Raw genomic sequence first — 17,721 nt, 5'->3', positions numbered from 1 at the left:
TTCCCTGCCCTGATGACAGTCCACATTAAGCTGCCTATTCCATGCACTACATGCTGGAAAATACTAACAATACAACCCAAGTATCTGCAAAATTCAGCGCTGTAATTTTCCTCTCTCTATCTAGGGAAGTGCTTTAAAGCATATCACCAAAAATTTCTCAGTGCTTTTCTTTCGGTCCAAGTACATGAAACCACATGCAATGCATCACAAAATACTCTTTTTCAGCTACTTCAAATCAAAAAGGGGAAAGACAGACATATTTCCCCTTTCCAGCCATGTCTGCTATCCAGACTGACAGTCACAAGCAGGCAGGCAATAAGGTGATAGCTCACTAATCAAGTTGCAAGACATTTAATTTTTTTAACAGAAAAAAAGGCCCAACCTTACAATTCACTCAAAAAACTCACAGTATTTGCCCCATCTCATGCAACACTACTGTGACAGAAAAATTTCTCCAGGAACTTATTGAACGAGATTTTTTAACAGGGAACAGATTTTCCAAAACAGGAATCAAATTCCCTCCCCCTCAGCTCTCCTCTAGGCACAACGGAAAATCCTGCCAGTCTAAGATTTCTTCTCCTAGTTTGTGAGGCTTGGAAAGTTTTAGCTATTTGCAAGTTTAAGAAGCTGCTTAAATCATACATTCAACAACCATAATCTGGGTTTCTAGTTTGGTGGAGCTAAATGCTACTGGAACTAATTGATGACAATGGCAAACTCAAAATTAAACCAGAGCAAACACAAGCATGGAAAGATAATACTTAAAAAAAAGTTGTTAGAGAACTTGTTCCTTGCAGAAACAGAAATAAATGATCTTCCAAACAGCTTCAGAGGGATGTTACCTTTACAGGGAGAACACCCCCATCAATCAGCTAAGATAAAACTTGAGCTATTACAATGAAAAACTAACAAAGTATTTGTGTGTTGTATAGGTGATTAACACTTGAAAAAGTCTTAAAAATCTGTTGATGAAAATTTGTTTGAAATCACTTAAAAATTGTTATATTTCACAACTACACTTTTAAGCTGAAGTAAAAGTTGCAAAAAAAGATTGAAAATAAAATTGGACTGCAAGCATATTTAGATTTCTAGGGACAGTTTTAAGTAAAATTTATAAAAGGAAGAACTAATGATTGAGGAAATGCAATTCCCACTGTAAGGTCAGGAAACGGATTATGTTGTTTTCAATTTGAATGAAGAGATTATGTTCATTGTTTCAAGGAATGGCTACATGACTGTGAGGTCTCATACGGAAAAATGATTTCCCAATTTGTATTGCACAAACATATTTTCTATCTTATTTGAACAACAAACAAAATAATCTTATTAAAAAAAACAAGGCAGAATTTTTGCTAGGAATTGTCCATTTCATCCTGTTAAGTATTTGCACATTTTGCTGGTTTAATAGCATCTATACATTTTCTCATGGCTATATTAGTTCTAATAGACCCCCACGGAAGTCAGGATGGATACTTACAAATATACAGCTTCTCCTCCAGACCACAGAATTACCAAAAAGCTCTTGAACTCAGTAAGACTCTTTCCTTTGTTCTCTCCTCTTCCCCTCCAAGAAAGGGTTTTTCTTTGTTACAGCAGCTACTCACAAAACTTTGAGATGTTTGTCAATTCTAACACAAACGAGTTGCAGCAACTGCAGTTCAATTGAAACTTTGGGTAAAGACACAATTTATGTTCTTTTGTTTATAGCACCACTACCCTTTGGACTTTTGGAAAAGGCTGCAATAGCCAAAGCTTTTCTCTGTCAGTCTTGCCTATCACCTCTTGCTTCTTCAAAAGCAAGACACAAAAACACCCAGGTCATGTTAAAATTCACAACCTAAAGTATTCAGATTAAACTAATGAAGTGTTTAACTACCTTTGCCATGAGGGAGGGAAGTAGATGGAGTTGAATAGGAAAAGACAGGACAAGTAGCCTGGGCAGTATCACACTGCTGTAGCTGCTTGCTTTAGCATGTGGAAGAACATCTGCAAGTAGTCTGACATCCTAGAAAATATATCCTGACTTTACAAAAAACTTCTCTGTAAATCCAAATATTACATACTGATTGATGATCACTAAACCTTTCTATCCTAGATAATTCTTCATTCCTGAAATTATGTGAATTTATGACAAACAGATCACTAACCTATTTGCAGCCCCATGGGGATGTGAACAAAAGGACGATGCCACAGCACACAGCAGTCTTCCTCAAATGCTCTGCTACCAGAGACTGAAATGCTTTTTTGATGTTGAGGGAAAGAAAAAAAATGTCAAAGCCTCAAGTGAAATAGCTTTCATACTTAGTTTGTTATCCTTTATATCTCTTTTCACTATTCAATATTTTAAAGAAAGATTAATGACAGTCAGGGATGATTATCTCTAGGTTAAGGAGTTTATACTTAACCTTGTCAGTGACTGGATGGTCACTACTGTTTTAATATGGAAGATGCCAATGGTGGTGTCCCAACTCAAATTAACTGTGCTGGCTTTGACATCTTGTACTGAGGAGTTCTGCATGCATGACTATTCAACTGAGTGTCCAAAGGTTTTTGGCTATTACCTCTCATGCAAAGCATGCTCCTCTAGCCTCTGCTCTCTTCTATGCTGCAAATTATTGTTTAGAGACTTCCCCTCTGCCCGCAAAATAGTTCAAGTCTCTGAAGTGTTGACCATTAGTAACCGTTGTCTACCACTTCAATTTTTATTGTGCAGCTGAAGCAGATATAGATGAACACATCAGACTGAGAATAATAACAACTGGCATGTTTCTGTGCCTCTTATGCTGAAATGTTCTGTAAGACAATGATGTTAGTTCTGAGCCAGTGGTTGGTTAATTTGGACACCAATGTGTCAAGTGGACACTTAGCAAAAGAATTTTCCATTTCAACCAAGTGTTGAATCCACTTGTGGTGTGTTTGAATTTCCTCTTCTTCTTTTAAATGTTTGTGCCACCTGGAGTTCTTTCATTAGTCTTGGTAATTCCCAATTTAGGTACACTAAGCCTCAATACTACCATGGATCTCCAGGATAACTCACTTGATCTTTCTCTGAGCAATCAAAGGCCTACAATGCTACTGTGAATTAACTTAGAATATTTCAGCTGGAAGGAATAATCTAATCCAACTACTTGATCACTTCAGAGCTGACCAAAAGTTAAAGCATCTTATTAATGGCATGAACTGCCTTCCAACTATTGACACTTCCGTGATAATTCCCACAGTTCATCCCTCAATAACTCCTTATCAGGGACACTGACAAGTAACTCCTCAGTCTTTAACCACAGTAAAAATTATATGTCCTAGTAGACAAGTAATTATCTTTACTAAAGACATCGTCTGCCTTATGTTCAGTTCTTCTGAAGTTATTTCAGATGGCTTTCAGAAGACCAACATAATGTTTCGGTAGTCTTCCCAGGAATTAATTTCTTGCAGTTAATGAAGTATATTTATCAACTTCTTATTTTCCTACAGAGATTCTTTAGCATTTTAACTAATTTGAAGATTCTTCACAATCCATTAGTGACTCCAACCAAGTTGGTCTGTTTGTCTTACGGCTTGCAACAGCAACTCTTTCAACTCACTTCTAAGTATCACTTAGCGTCATTCAGAAAGTATCAGGTATCTTCTAGTATGAAAGTGGATATAAGGTTTTTCCACATTCTCTATTAACTTGAAATTAGCAATTAAGGCCTCAGGCTCATGGGACTTACTTGACAGAAGACAATCACTGTGGAATCCTCTGAATCCCTCCCCCTCAGGAAAATCCCCAGAGCATTGCCTTGGAGAGACTTAACATAGTTTTCCCAACCTGGGTGGACAGAAAGGACTCCCCCATGGACTCTTGCTTAACACTGATCCATCCCAGTTCCTTTCCCCAAACTTCCCCTGGTTTCTCTTTTTCCTGTTTCCTCACTGGTTGTGGTACCCCTGGTGGCCAGCCCAGTCTCCCCTGTAAGCCACTGCCCTTTGCACTGCCCCTCTGTCCCCCCTACTTAACCTTGTTGTCTTTGTCCGTGCTCCCTCTGGCGCTGTAGATGCAATAAACCCTCGCTGGAGTACATCATACAAGGATCCTTCCTGTCTCTCCTCTGCTGAGCTATCTGGGCCTGTGTGTGTGCAAGGACTTGAAATGGCTGCTCTTGTGGCCTTACTCTGAGCAGCTTCTGAAGGAGACACTTCAAAGAAGGCTGCAGCACTTCTACCACCCTGTAACATACCCCTGAAAAGCTGCATGGAGCACAATGCTAAGGAGAAGTTCTTGGGGTTTTGGTGGAGAGCTGGGGTTGTTCAGCCTGGACAAGAGAAGGCTCTGAGGAGACTTTAGTGCACCTTCCAGTACCCAGAGGGGTTACAGGAAAGCTGGACCAAGGCATGGAGGGATAGGGCAAGGGTAAATGGCTTTAAACTGGCAGAGGGCAGGTTTACAGCAGGTATTTGGAAGAAATTTTTTATCATGAGGATGGGGAGGCACTGCTGGCATCAGCTGCCCAGGGAAGCTGTGGATGCCTTATCCTTGGAAGTGTTCAAGGCCAGGCTGGATGGGGCTTTGAGCAACCTGATCTAGGGGAATGTGTTCCTGCCCACGGCAGGGTTGGGGGGGTTGGAACTGGATGATCTTTAAGGTCCCTTCCAACCCAAACCATTCAGTGATTCTTTGAACATCAGACATTACAAGATATTTATCTACTATATTTGCTTCCATTAGTTTTCTTTCCATTTTTTCTTTGAATGCACAAAAAATTTCTATTTTTAGTATTTTAACCTATGCAGTCTGTGTAGTAGACACAGAACATAATCCTAGCTAAACTCCTTCCACTGTTTGCATAAATACAGATTTTAGAAAACCCATTTCTTTGGTACATCTAATTCTATAGTTTTCAAAAACAAAACCCCCCAAAACAGCAACAAAAACAACAAACAAACACCCCCCCCCCCAAAAAAAAAACCAAACCCAGAAAAACCAGAAGCACCTCGAACAAAACAGTAACCTTCATCTTAACTAAATCCCAAAGAACGCTGGTACACAGAACTCAAAAAATTGAAATGGAGAAGTCCCCTGATCTGTCCTTGATTTCTGCTGGTTTATATTGCTACTGAAGAAGGAGAGCAAATGAGTCAAAAAATGGCACAACAGTAAGATGATGATGACAGTAAGGTGAAAACTGCTATTCCCACATGGATAATGCACAGCAAAGAGCAGCTTCCCCTTCACCAAATCTTCATAATGCACAGAACCAGTGAAGCACTTCAAAAATTAAGAGTAGCTCCTCTGCATCCCCCATTCAAGTTACCAGAAAACACATATGAGGTTCATGACAGTCACCTGGCAAGAGGAATCCAGAAGTATTTGGATGTTTGGATGGACCTAACTGAACTAAACAAAGCTTCTGATAAAGGCATGGCTCTGATCACTAGGGATGGAAAGCAGATGGCAGAAGGGAGATGCAACTGTTATTCAGCACTTATTTATCTGGGAATAATTTCACCTACACAACCTATCAGCCTTGAGAAATGCTAGTGAAAATCAGAACCATTACTTCTGCAACTTCCACTAGTGAGGAAAAACTCATCATTTTCATTCTCAGGAAGTGTATCCAAATGGACAAATAAAATATTGTCAAACTTTAGATTTATGAAACTTCTTTATAGCTTCTGCACAAGTAATAAAGAGTGTGATACAGCATGAAGCAGGACGTCAGATAAAAGGTTTTCTATTTTGCTATGTAGGTCAATATAAGAGGAAGAAAATAGTAAAAGGGAAAGCCAGAAACAAAATGCCAGAAGAAATCAAAGAATGAGAAAGAACAGGTGAAGAAGAAGATGAAGACACAACAGGCATTCCTGCTTATAAGGTCAGCAAATTTTGCTTATTTACATTTGCTCCAATACTTACTACATTTTTATGTACGGTCCCTACATACTTGGGAAGGTGCAAGAAGTTCCTTGTGGACCTAAACTGTGCCACGCTACCAGAATCCTGGGGGAGAAAGCAATTCCTACCTTCAAATCCAAACAAAAGTTTTTAAAAGAAACTTGGGAAGCTGTGTCAAACATTTGAGGGCAAAAGACTTAAAACTGGGTTTTGTTTTTCTTCTTGGTTACCATATGCAAAAGGAGAGTTACATTTTAAACTACACTTAATTCAATTTCTATTTCACCTGAATAAAACATTCTTATCTCTAAGTGTAACAACTAAGACTCAGTACTAAATGCATATTACTTCTCATAAAGCCTACCAGGAGAGAATGCTTTTTCAAACTGAACCAATTGCTTTGCATAAATTCAAAACTAATTATTTTATCATGTTCTGATAAAAAACAGGCACTCAGAGAAATATGATATGCTTATGCAAGTTAAAAAATCGTTCCAACTGAACATTTCAAAATTATTTTATGCAGTTAAATGTATAACTGCTTTAACAAAATGAATGGTAAGTTTTAGGTTGTATTATTACAGCATTGAAAAATCAGCTTAATTCACACATATTGTTCTTAAAGATGTGGATTTGACACAACACACAGCAACTGTTTCAATGAAAAACCAATCTACAACCTACTGGATGACTTATATGAACCCCATCTCCTGTGGGCCAGCAGGGCTTGCCAGACACAGCTGCCCTCCAGCCTGCTGCTGGAAGAAATTCCAACTGTGGCATGGAGAACCTTCACTGAGGGGTAGCTGGGCACTGGAAGCAGCTGACACCAGAGTTACAGGGATGGTGTGAGGGGTGTTTCCACCTGAACTGGGCCCTGATGTTACTGCAGCTACTGCTTCAGGTGGGGCAACCCCTACTCCAACCCCACTGGCTTCCACACCAATGCATCATTCCCCTGATCTCCAGCCAGGACACTTCATCCATGCCTAGGACACAAAAAATGTTCACTCCACATAGAAAGCTAAAAAGAAAAACTTTTAATAACAAAAAAGGCTCTCCTACATATCTTTAAATATATAGCTCTAATAAATTAGGACTGGAAAAAAACAAAAGAAGTCCAAGCAATGCAAGAACAATACTTACTGGGAAATATGTTTACTGATTTAAACTTTAAATCTTAAATGCCACTGCCAAACTACGACTCTACAAGCAAAAAAAAGCACCACAGAGGTTTTTACAAAATAGTATATTAAAATGGTAGAGCTCCATACATTATAAATGCTTGCCCACGTATTTCCTTGCTAAAAAAATCAAAATACAATTTTCAATCACAAAGGCAGCAGTTTCTTTTACATTATTACTCATGATGTGTAAAACCACTAATTCTGTTATACTGCTATGTCTGATTCTATAATTAGGAGACTATGTATCAAAGTAGCAGAGAAAACTAACTTTTCTATGGGAACTACATCTCACTCTTAAACCCCAGTCTCAATTGTTCTTTCAAATGTGTTAAGCCACACAACATTCTAACATAGTAATTGACATTAAAGGTCTCTAAGCCGCACAACAGTACATGTGGGGGTCTTCACAAAACAAAGATTTCAGACTCAGATTAAAATTAAATTCAACAGCTCACTTGTGAAACATTTAAGACTTGGCTTAAAACAATTAAAAATGACAGCAGCAAAACACTCTGGTATTGACAAAATCTTGTCAGGAAAAAACACCTGTCTCTGCCTGAACACCCACACTTAATGATCTCCACACATTCCTAATCTTCCATAACTGATCTATTATCAGCCTCTTGGTATCTGAATGGACATAAATAAAGCCCAAAATACCACCTACAATCTCAGATAAGTACTTCTTAAGGGAGAAAAAAAATTCAACTCTTAGAAATGTCTTATTTTTCATGCTAAAGGAAAATGGCAAGTCCAATTAAAATCTAACATATGTGGATAGATATTTAATCAGACTACAACACTTAGATCCTAAATATAGACAAAATAAACCAGTCCTTTAATCCCTCTACACAGTTCTACCATATTCACGGAGTCTTACAGACTACCAAATGTCACATCTTTAAGGAAAAATATAATATATAGACAGTTATATGGTAGGAGTATTTTTCTAATCTTGAACAATCTTGGTTTTGTGAGTGATGCAAGATCTAAACCTACTTTGTCTTATCAGCACTGTTACACTACGTATTTGCTTATTGTCAAAATACCGTAGTAACATAAGCTCTGCAACTTCTTCAGACTGTGTGATTAACTCATCATTGTACCATGCCAGAACTAAAATTTAAGCAATATATATCATAGAGGAGACAAGCAGAAGATACTTGAAATATAGGAGTCAAGCTAGACTTATTTTTAGATCAACTACACAAAGTCATTTCCAGCAAGTCTAGCTTTGTATTTAATCAATACACACATGTGAAGAGTTACAGAATTAATGCAGCTTTTAAAAACTCACTTCCTTTTTGAAGAGATTTATGATCTAATTCTACATTAAACTTTCCTATCAGCCATGCAAAATGACCATATGACTAGTTCAATCCATCACCCAAAATTCTTCCTAAAAAAACATGGATGAAATCTAAGAGCAAAGTTATGAACACATAGATCTGACATGACTCCACTTACTTCCACTAGGATTTACATACTGAAAGCATTATATGGAAAGACAGACAACCAGATCTATTACCTGTACCTGAGACTTTTGCCAACACCTCAGTGAAGCAAGAGGCAACCTATCCTGGAGTTGTATGAAAAACTAAATTTAAAATAATCATAACTACAAAATGTAAACCAGATTATTTAGTCCAAGGTACACAAATATTTGGTGTCAAAAAATAAGCCTGCCTAGAAAGGCTGCAGATGTGTTTTTAGCATAGCCTGCAGAGGACAGCAGATCATATCACCACTCAAATTTAGCGCAAAGAGATGCATATAAAGTGAACTGGCAAAAAAATCTAGTGTGGCTCCTTACTAAGATGGTTTTGCTATGGAGTTAGGCATTTTCTTCTTAACTCCTAAGATGGTTGTCATAACCTCCTCAGATGTATTTCTTCTACATACCTACAACTGCTCTTAAATAACCATGTTTAGAAAAAGTATCTGTTAAGCAATAATGAAATATAATCTTTAGAGAAAAGATCTTTATTTGTAAGCTAAACATTTCACATATCAGCTCTTGACTACTATTCTAAAAGCCACAGCAGCTACTCTGAGTGAGATCCAAACTAAATCTTGCTGTAAAGTTTCAGCATGCAAGCCATTGTATAAACTCTATATAACTTGTTTGAAATGACACTGAAGCAGCTAGAACTGAATTCTTTACATGTTTTGATGCAATTTAAAATGCTTTTTCACTATATGACTGTGAAGTGCCTCCAACTTCATTACTTAGCAACACTACACAATTGGTATTATTTGTTTCAGGAGCTTTTAAAGGAAAGATTTCTTTCCTCATTGCCAAGACAAAGGCCTGGGCACTGGCTTATGTGCAATAAGCAAGACAACAGTTATGTTATGGGTGGGGAAATCCCAATTAAATGAGGCAAACATTTTCACCTGAATTACTCGAAAAGAAAGAAGATTGATAACTCTCTTCCATGCCTACACTTTTGATACACACAATGAGAAGCACTCACACACCATGTCTACTGTCTTATGTTGTTTCCTCTGTAGAGTTTCTATCAAACTTTGTAAAAAGAAAATACAATGTACTAATGCTCATTTTACAGGAGATTCTCAACAAAGAATTTAACATTAAAGAGAATTTATGTTTCTTCTTAGTGCAATAGACAGCTGATTTTCATATCATTCCACATTCAAAAAAAAAGCAGGAAGACATACAAGCAGGAATTCAAACCTTCTACTGGCTTACTTGCCTCTGTGTATAAAAACTTGGTCTAATAATTTGGGGATTTTGGAAACCAGTGTACAAAGAAAAAGATGAAATTATCAAGAAGAATGCTTCTACACACGCTAATTATTCAGAGCACACTCAAATATCACTAAATGAAGGAGAGGGGGCAATATCTAGAAGGGCAAGAACTAGAAAGTGCTGTTTAAAAATCAGATCTAGTTCACAGTTTCAGCAAGCTGATGTTCTGTTAACACCCTTGCCCCAAACATGTGCAACATCTGGCCCACTGAGAGCATTGCAGAGGAACACCCAAGGAAAACAGCTACATAAAGCCTTCAGTGTACTCCACAAGCCACTGTAAGATTTAATATAAACTGTCATAACAAGAGGCATCTTCTCATAAAAAGGCAGGCGAGTCCAGCTCTTTCAGCCAGCTGCTTGCACTATTAGCTCAATCACGATACCAGATACAATTACAATTGCCTCAGCGCTGTGCCAACATCCCTAACACAGAAGATTTTTTACTACAAAGTGACACTCCAGGAAAAAATAAAAACAAACCATTGTTATTAACGCAGAAAAAAGAGTATTCAAATAACATGGACTTTCCTATGCACACCATCCACATTATAAACTGCAGAATGTGCATTATCAAGCAGTTTCTCACATGCATTTGCCTACTAACCATTCTGCTGGGCCAAATTCCAAATTTTCAACCCTGAACACTTCAGAAAACTGTCAGGTGATTTGGTGTCATTTCCACCCATCTAACCCAAACTACACCACCACTAAATTAGCATTTCCCTTTTAATGTGAGTTTCCTTCTCCCACTTCCCTAGCATATTTATACTCGTGTTGACACAGAGTTTTGAGCAAATCAGGCAACATTTGCCTCGGCTTCTCAACAAAACTGCGACTGTTGTTAACATCTGGTTCTAAACCTAGACGTGACTAAATATAACACAAAACTATGCTTTATGTGTAAAAACGGTAACATGGCATAGTTATTATATTTCAAATGCATTCATATCCCACATACCTGAAGAGCTACACCATCAGCTCACTGAAACTATGAAGGCCTGATCTCTCGGTGGAGATGCAACAAAGAGAAAGTAAAATAAACCTCAAACTATTTCGTTAACATGCAGCATATATAGGGAATATTAGGCGAATTAAAAGTTTTACTGATTCACATTGCTCATACACATCTAATTGCTCAGAAAAAAGCATCCCGAAATCAGGTGATAAGAACCTCTTTATCACATCTCAAACACGCTGCACATTTTGGTATTAAGCCATCTTGCTACAAACTGTAAACGAGAAGAATATAAACCGTCCCAAAATATTTTCTCTCAAAGAAATAAGGATCTGACCTTAGGAAATACACGAAAGAAAACAATGCCAAAACAAAACCCGAAAATCTTTGCACAATAACTGCCACGGAGATTAACCCCAAACTGTTCGCTGTACGCACGATCCACTCAGGACAGGAGGCATTTTCCTCAACTTTTTGTTTTTGTGGTCTGCACGGGCAGGTTTGAAGCAGAATCAAACCCTAGCGCTTCATTGTGTGCCACCAGCTACTAAAGGCATTCGGCCTTCTCGCTGCACTCTCAGGAAGCGGTTATTATCTTTAAGAGCACTAAAAAAATAACACAAGTTTTTCGTACGTTCGAACAAAGCCCGTGTGATCCCAGCCACGCAATGGCCCGTGGGGTCCGAGCGCCGCCCCCGTCTCCGCTCCCCCCGAGCCGGAGCCCATTGTAGCCCCGGTGCTACGTCCGCCCCCGTCTGCCCCGGGCCCCCGAGGCTCCCCCGAGCACCAACGCGGCCCCGCACACCCCGCCGGGCCGGGGTCGGCTCCCCCCGAGCCTCTCCGAGTGCACAATACCGCCCCTCCCTCGCCCGCTCCCCCGGCGCCACCGCCCCTCACGGCGCTCCCTCTGTCCCCACCTCGGCGCCGCTCCCGGGCGGACACAAAGGCGGCGAGGCCGCCGCGCAGGCCCCGCGCCGCCCGGTGACCTGCCACAACATGGCCCCCTCCCTCTCCTCTCTCCTCTCTCCTCTCTCCTCCCTCCTCCTCCTCCTCCCTCTCCCCTCCCTCGGCGCGCAGCCGAGCCCGCAGACAAAAGGGGGCTGGAGGAAGGGGGGCCCACCCGCCCACTCCGCCTGCCTGCGGCCTTCCCAGCGCGGCGCCGACCCCCCGGGGGTACTCACGGGCTGGCTGGCGGCGATGGAGCCGGAGCGGCCGCTGGGACACGCCTGCCCGCCCGCCGGCCCCTTCCTCCTCCTCCTCCTGCCGCTCCCGCTGGGCGCCGCTCCTTCCTGCCTCCCCTCCCGCCCGCCCGGGGCTCACAACAACATGGCGCGGAGGGACAGGGACAGCGAGAGCGCGGCTGAACCTCCCCGGCCGCTCCCCCCGGCCGCCGCCGCCGCTCGGCCCGCCCGCCCCGGCCCCGCCGCGCCTGCGCGCCCCGGCCCGGCCCGCGGGGAGGCGGAGGGAGGAGGCGGTGGCCCCCGGCCCCTTCCGCCGCGCATGCGCCGCCCGCCGCCCCTCAGCGCGGGCACCGCGGCAGGGGAACGTCCCTATCCCTGCCCTTCCCGCCGCCAGACAGCGTTAGTGTCGGGCTCTGTGTATTTGTGCTCACTCTCACTTACTGTCTCCACCTCTGGGCTCCTCAGTGCAAGAAAGACAAGGAACTAATGGAGAGGGTCCAGCGGAGGCCACAAAGATGCTGTGGGGTTGGGAGCATCTCCCGTATGAGAAGACACTGTGGGAACTGGGCCTGTTCAGTCAAGAGAAAACAGAGGGGAATCTCATTAATGCATAGAAATATGTCAAAGGCAGGTGCTCAGAATAAGAATCATAGAATTTGCTGAGTTTGAACGCACCCATCAGAATCAAGAAGTCCAACTCCTGGCCCTGCATAGGATGACATTCCAAGAGTCACACTATGTGCCTTAAAATGTCCAAGTGCTTCTTGAACTCTCTTGGTGTTGTGTCCACTGTCCTGGGGAGCCTGTTCCAGTGTCCAGCCAACCTCTGGGTGAAAAACCTTTTCCTGATATGTAACCTAAACATCCCCTGACTCAGCTTCAAGCCACTCCCTTGGATCCTGTCCCTGGTCACCAGAGAGGAGACATTGCTGCTTGCCCCTCCACTTCCCCTCGTGAGGATGTTGAAGATTGAAATGAAGTCTTCCCTCAGTCTCCTCCAGCCTGAAGTGCCTGGCTGGTGCCAGACTTTAAGGGGTGCCCAGTGACAGGAGCAGTGGCAATGAACTAAAACACTCGAAGTTCACCTCAACATGAGGAAGAACTTTACATTGAGGGTGGCAGAGCACTGGAAAAGGCTCCCCAGGGAGGCCTTGAAATCTTCATCTCCGGAGACATTCCTGTGACCCTGCCTTGGCAGGGGCTGCACTAGGTGATCTCCAGAGGTCCCTTCCAACCCTAACAGTTCTGTGATCCTGTGATTTTAGGCCTTTCAGGAAGTGTGGCAGTGGGAGGTGGTGCCCACCTGAGGGCCTGGGAGACAAAAGGGAGGTGAGCCCTGTTTGAGGGGTCCCCAGTGGCCCCTGGTGACTCCTGAGGTCCCCACATCACCCATGGGATGTGTGTTTGCATGTGTGCGTTACACCAAACAAAAATGCATCTTAGCAGTTACTAATTTATTAACTGCTGTGCTAATAGTTATTGTGTGGTGATTTGGGGCAAAGAGCCAATTATACCCTTCTCATGAGAGAGTTAAAGATGGCATCACTGGTACAGCAGGGAGATGCTGTTGGTAAATACAATTCTGGTGCTGGTAGGCATTACCAGCACTGCATCTCGATAACCTCAATCAATATGAGCATAAATTCTGCATATTCAGCAGCCCCTAGAAATTAGAGGGATCTCTGCATGTCAGTGACATTTTAAAGCCTGCATTTCACAAGAAAATCCCTTATTTTGCCTTTTTAGCCATTTTTCAAGAGCCTGGTTAGAGAATGCTCCATTGCAGCAAACAGTGACTGATACCATGCACGGACCAAACCTTCAGACAAAACGTGGCTCTGTGGGTCCTGTGGGCACTGCACAGTGGCTGCTGCTGACCCACCCCTGGCTGTGCGGGCAGGGAGGAACCAGGCCCTGCCTGTCGCAGGGACTCCAGGCCCCGAGCAGGGCTGCAGGAATAGCACCTGAACTGCTGCTACTGCTGGCACAGCAGTTGTGTGGATGAGATGTCTGTGACTACCAACTGTGTTCTTAAAAATAGAGATGTCTCAAAGGAGAAAATCCTCACTGTTTTCAGTATTTATAGACATGGTTAAGAACATAAAAGTTCCCAGCTCCTGATAAAGATAGAAACATTTCTGCAAGAAATGAAAATGATTTCTTGAGTCTAATACTAGTCAGCTAAATACTTAGATGTCTGCAGCCTGCTGCCACTCACGTGGCTAATCTCTGTGATCCCCAGTGTCCCATCCCACTGCCACCTGGGGCTGTCTCCAGGGAGGCTGCAGGGCTGAAAAGCCAGTTCCTGTGCTTACTGAGGAGGAAAGGCCTCTAAGTCACAGCCTCCAAGCCAGCCCTTCCCTTCATGCAGACCAGCTGGGACTGAAGGAAACCCTGTTATGCTCTTGGCATCTTGAACACTTACAGCAGCTAGTCTACATTATACCAGCTCTCCAGCTCTTCCCTTCTGAGGACCCTGTTTGTCCACAATAATTATAATCAGTGTTTATATAAAGCATCAAATCTTCACAAAGAACTCAACATGCATTTGAAAAGCATAAGCTTGAATGATTTCCACATCAGTGGGCTTCTCAGTGTGCTTTTTCTCAGAAAAACCCAACCTGATCATGAAACAGAAAAATGTTTAAGTGCAATCAGTTTGGGATTTGATCTGATAAATACAATTATTTGATTATTTTCTAAAGTATCTTTAAAAAAAAAAAACAATAAAACAATTCCACCATGACACATCTCACAATTTGATAGTGGCACTCAAGTTTTCGACTCATGCTAAAATAGTTCAATAAATTCCACTCTCTCTTTGTTCTGAGTGGAAACTTTAAAATTACTTAATGCTTTAGATAGTTTTACTTGATATCAATCCATTACAAAATGTTTTTCGTAGCTATTCCTCTTGCTAAGGATGTATTAACAGCTGTCTGGGCTCTGCTTACACTCCAGACGTTTCAGATAAACTCCTCCAACATAGTAATGCTTTGGTTTCTGTGAATAAGTATCCTCAATGAAAAATACTAAAAAGATACACAGTCTACAGTTTAAAACAGTAGCCAAGGATATGGAAAGCCTGGATGCCTTTGCCTTCCTCCAGAGTCTTCCTCTGACATCTTGAGTAAGGCACTTAACTGAGGAGCAGTCACAGAAACTGAAAGCTGCAGCCTGAACCACCCCTGCTTAGCTAGTGCCTAATCATGAAGAGGTCTACATTCTCTAACTTCAGGACCTAAAACTCTGGACATAAACAGAATTTATCCTGCTGTGCCATGACATTTATGTCCCCTAGCAGTTTTGACAAACTGCGCTGTTGGATCTATCAGGGTAGCAAATATTTAACCTGTATTAATTAAAACGAAGGTATTCTGCCATGAAAATGAAACAACTAGATATGGCAGACTATCTCCAAAAAAAATGCAGCTTGCACTCTTCTAAAACAGAGTGTGTGACATCCTTCACTCCCAGGATGGGGGGAGCACCCAGATTTGATTCCTTTGCTCAAGGTTTACAGGCATTACTTCCTTGGAAAGAGTCCCCAGATCAGCAGCCTACTTTGGCTGCCCTCTGCTGCAGCTGGTCTGTTCTGCAGGGAAGAAGTCCATATCTTCATCTCAGATCTTCTGCTTGCTGGCCTTGCAGTCAGAGAAACATTGAGTTGTTTGGGTTGGAAGGGATTTAATGACCTGCTAGTCCAAACCCCAAGTCTAACTATTCCCTGTCTAATCCCCAGTCTGGCTGTAATCCTACATCTTAGGAGGAACAGTCATGGATGTGTGAACCTCTGAGTTCTGTGAAACAACAGCTGCAGTTAACTACCTACACCTTCACTGAGGGACAGCCCTGCAGCCCAGGAGCCATTGGAGCTGTGTGTCCAGGGCAGTGCCTTGGAATGGTGCTTTATATCCTTAGCATGTCCCTTGTGAGCTACATCTTGGTAAATTATGATGGTCTGGATGTATGTTTCATGCATTTGCAGGAGCAGATCCCATCCTGAAGTTAACTTTCCCACATCATCACTGCATACCAAATCTAGGCACCCAATGCACTGGGTTCTGCATTCCATTTTGTCAAGAGACTTAATTAATAAAATCAATGAGTCTAAAATGCTGCAGTCACTAGACATGTTGCTAGATGCATTGCTATAGGAATTTGTTTGTATTTCATGTTTTAGTCTGGCAGTGACCATAATACATAGGCAGATTTACTGCAGTAAGAACTCTGTCCCAATGAGCCAAGGCTCCCCATTGGCTAATCTGTAGCCAGAGCCTCAGAGAAACAGGCTTAGGAGCTGCAGACTCTTTTCACAGTGGGACTTTCCCATTCCTGCATAGTTTTGTCCCACCATTGCTTCACAAGCTCAGCCTTTCCCTACCACAGCCATTTATGTGCTAAGTCAGGGCTGAGCTTCTGTTCTATTGCTGTTGACCACTAACCTGCTCAGCCTCTGCAGCTTCTCTTTGTACTGATACTGTTGTCTGAATTCCCTCAATCTTCACAGCCTGTATCAACCCTCTCTTCTGATATGGATACATTTGACCCACATTATGCAATTGCATCCATTGTCTAGTTTTAATGTTTAAAACTACATTTTAAGCTTTTAATCCCATATGTGGGAAGAACTCTTCTGAGTTATTTATCCTTCAAATTTCCCATTTAACACAAAAACTGGTAAAAAAGGCCTTCCTCTAGTATTATTCCCATAAACTCATTTAACAACAGCCAGCCTCTAAGTATGCCGAAAAGCCAGTCTGCTCTATTCCTCAAAATTGTGGTATTATTTCCATTTGTTTCCCCCTACCTGTATGTGCACCTGTAAATTTCTTCAAGGAAGGCCACATAGTCTGTTTTTTTTATGGACTAGATAGCAACTGGCATAACATACTGAGCTAGTGCATATTAGTTTAGCACCTACAGAAAATTCACAATTGTATTATAGTAAATTTTGTCACAAATCCCATTTTTTAATGACTCATTACTATACTACTGTTCTAAAATGCTGGCTTGCCATTCAGTTGCACACATGGCCATTTACTCCTGTAGACATTATTAGCAAGATAATTCTGCAAGAACAAGAGCAAGGTATTTAAAAGAAATGCATTAGAGGAGGTGTCAGTGAGTAGCGTGCACAGCCCTGCAGCACAGATCATCATGAACTTGTCCCAAGAATGAAATGTCTCTCCTGGAAATGCTTTGCTAAGTAAGTCTATGCTATAATGGTGGAGGAGACTTGTTTCTCTTGCAGGATGGCTTTGGTCCCCAAGTCATTCATCCCTTCATAATTGGCTGAGGTCTGAACAAACTTCATAAACATACCTCAGAGTCACAGCCACCAGAGACTGTCACTGTAACACAACAAGAGTCATTAATGGCATCATCTTATGTACATGAATGAATGTCAATAGGTGTGGAGAGCAAAGCCAGAAATAGTGCTAGCTGGTTTTTATATTCACATTCACTTCATTCACAACAGAGTGGCATCAATGCTTATCTTTAAAAAAAGAACTTGTGTGTCTCAATAAAACTATACTTTTCTTTCCAGTGGAGAATTTAGTTTCAGGAACTCTCCATGATAGAGGCAGTCTGTGGCTCTTAGACCTGAAGATTGAATATGATACTCAGTACAAAAAATGAAACCTCAGAATTGGGCATCAAATTAATTGTCACTTATTTCATATATTAAGCAGTAATGAGTAAACATTCTAATTTCTAAAAGGGGGAGAAAAGTTCATAGAAATATC

At 41.8% G+C, this 17,721-nt stretch overlaps 1 protein-coding gene across 6 annotated transcripts in view; it reads right to left on the bottom strand.

Annotated features, from left to right (window-relative positions):
• The window catches only part of PUM2 (pumilio RNA binding family member 2), a 68,714-nt gene extending 56,637 nt beyond the window's left edge, over positions 1-12,077 (bottom strand). For all 6 annotated transcript variants that reach the window (XM_066547167.1, XM_066547169.1, XM_066547171.1 and 3 more), the window contains exon 1: positions 11,972-12,077. The gene's annotated coding sequence lies outside the window, so the exon portion shown is untranslated. The remainder of the gene's footprint in view (positions 1-11,971) is intronic.
• Between the last annotated feature and the right edge of the window lie 5,644 nt (positions 12,078-17,721).

Source organism: Molothrus aeneus, chromosome 3 (assembly GCF_037042795.1).
Source record: "Molothrus aeneus isolate 106 chromosome 3, BPBGC_Maene_1.0, whole genome shotgun sequence".
Lineage (NCBI taxonomy): Eukaryota > Metazoa > Chordata > Aves > Passeriformes > Icteridae > Molothrus > Molothrus aeneus.
The sequence above is the reverse complement of the archived record's forward strand: the minus strand, read 5'-3'. Positions and strand labels throughout refer to the sequence as shown.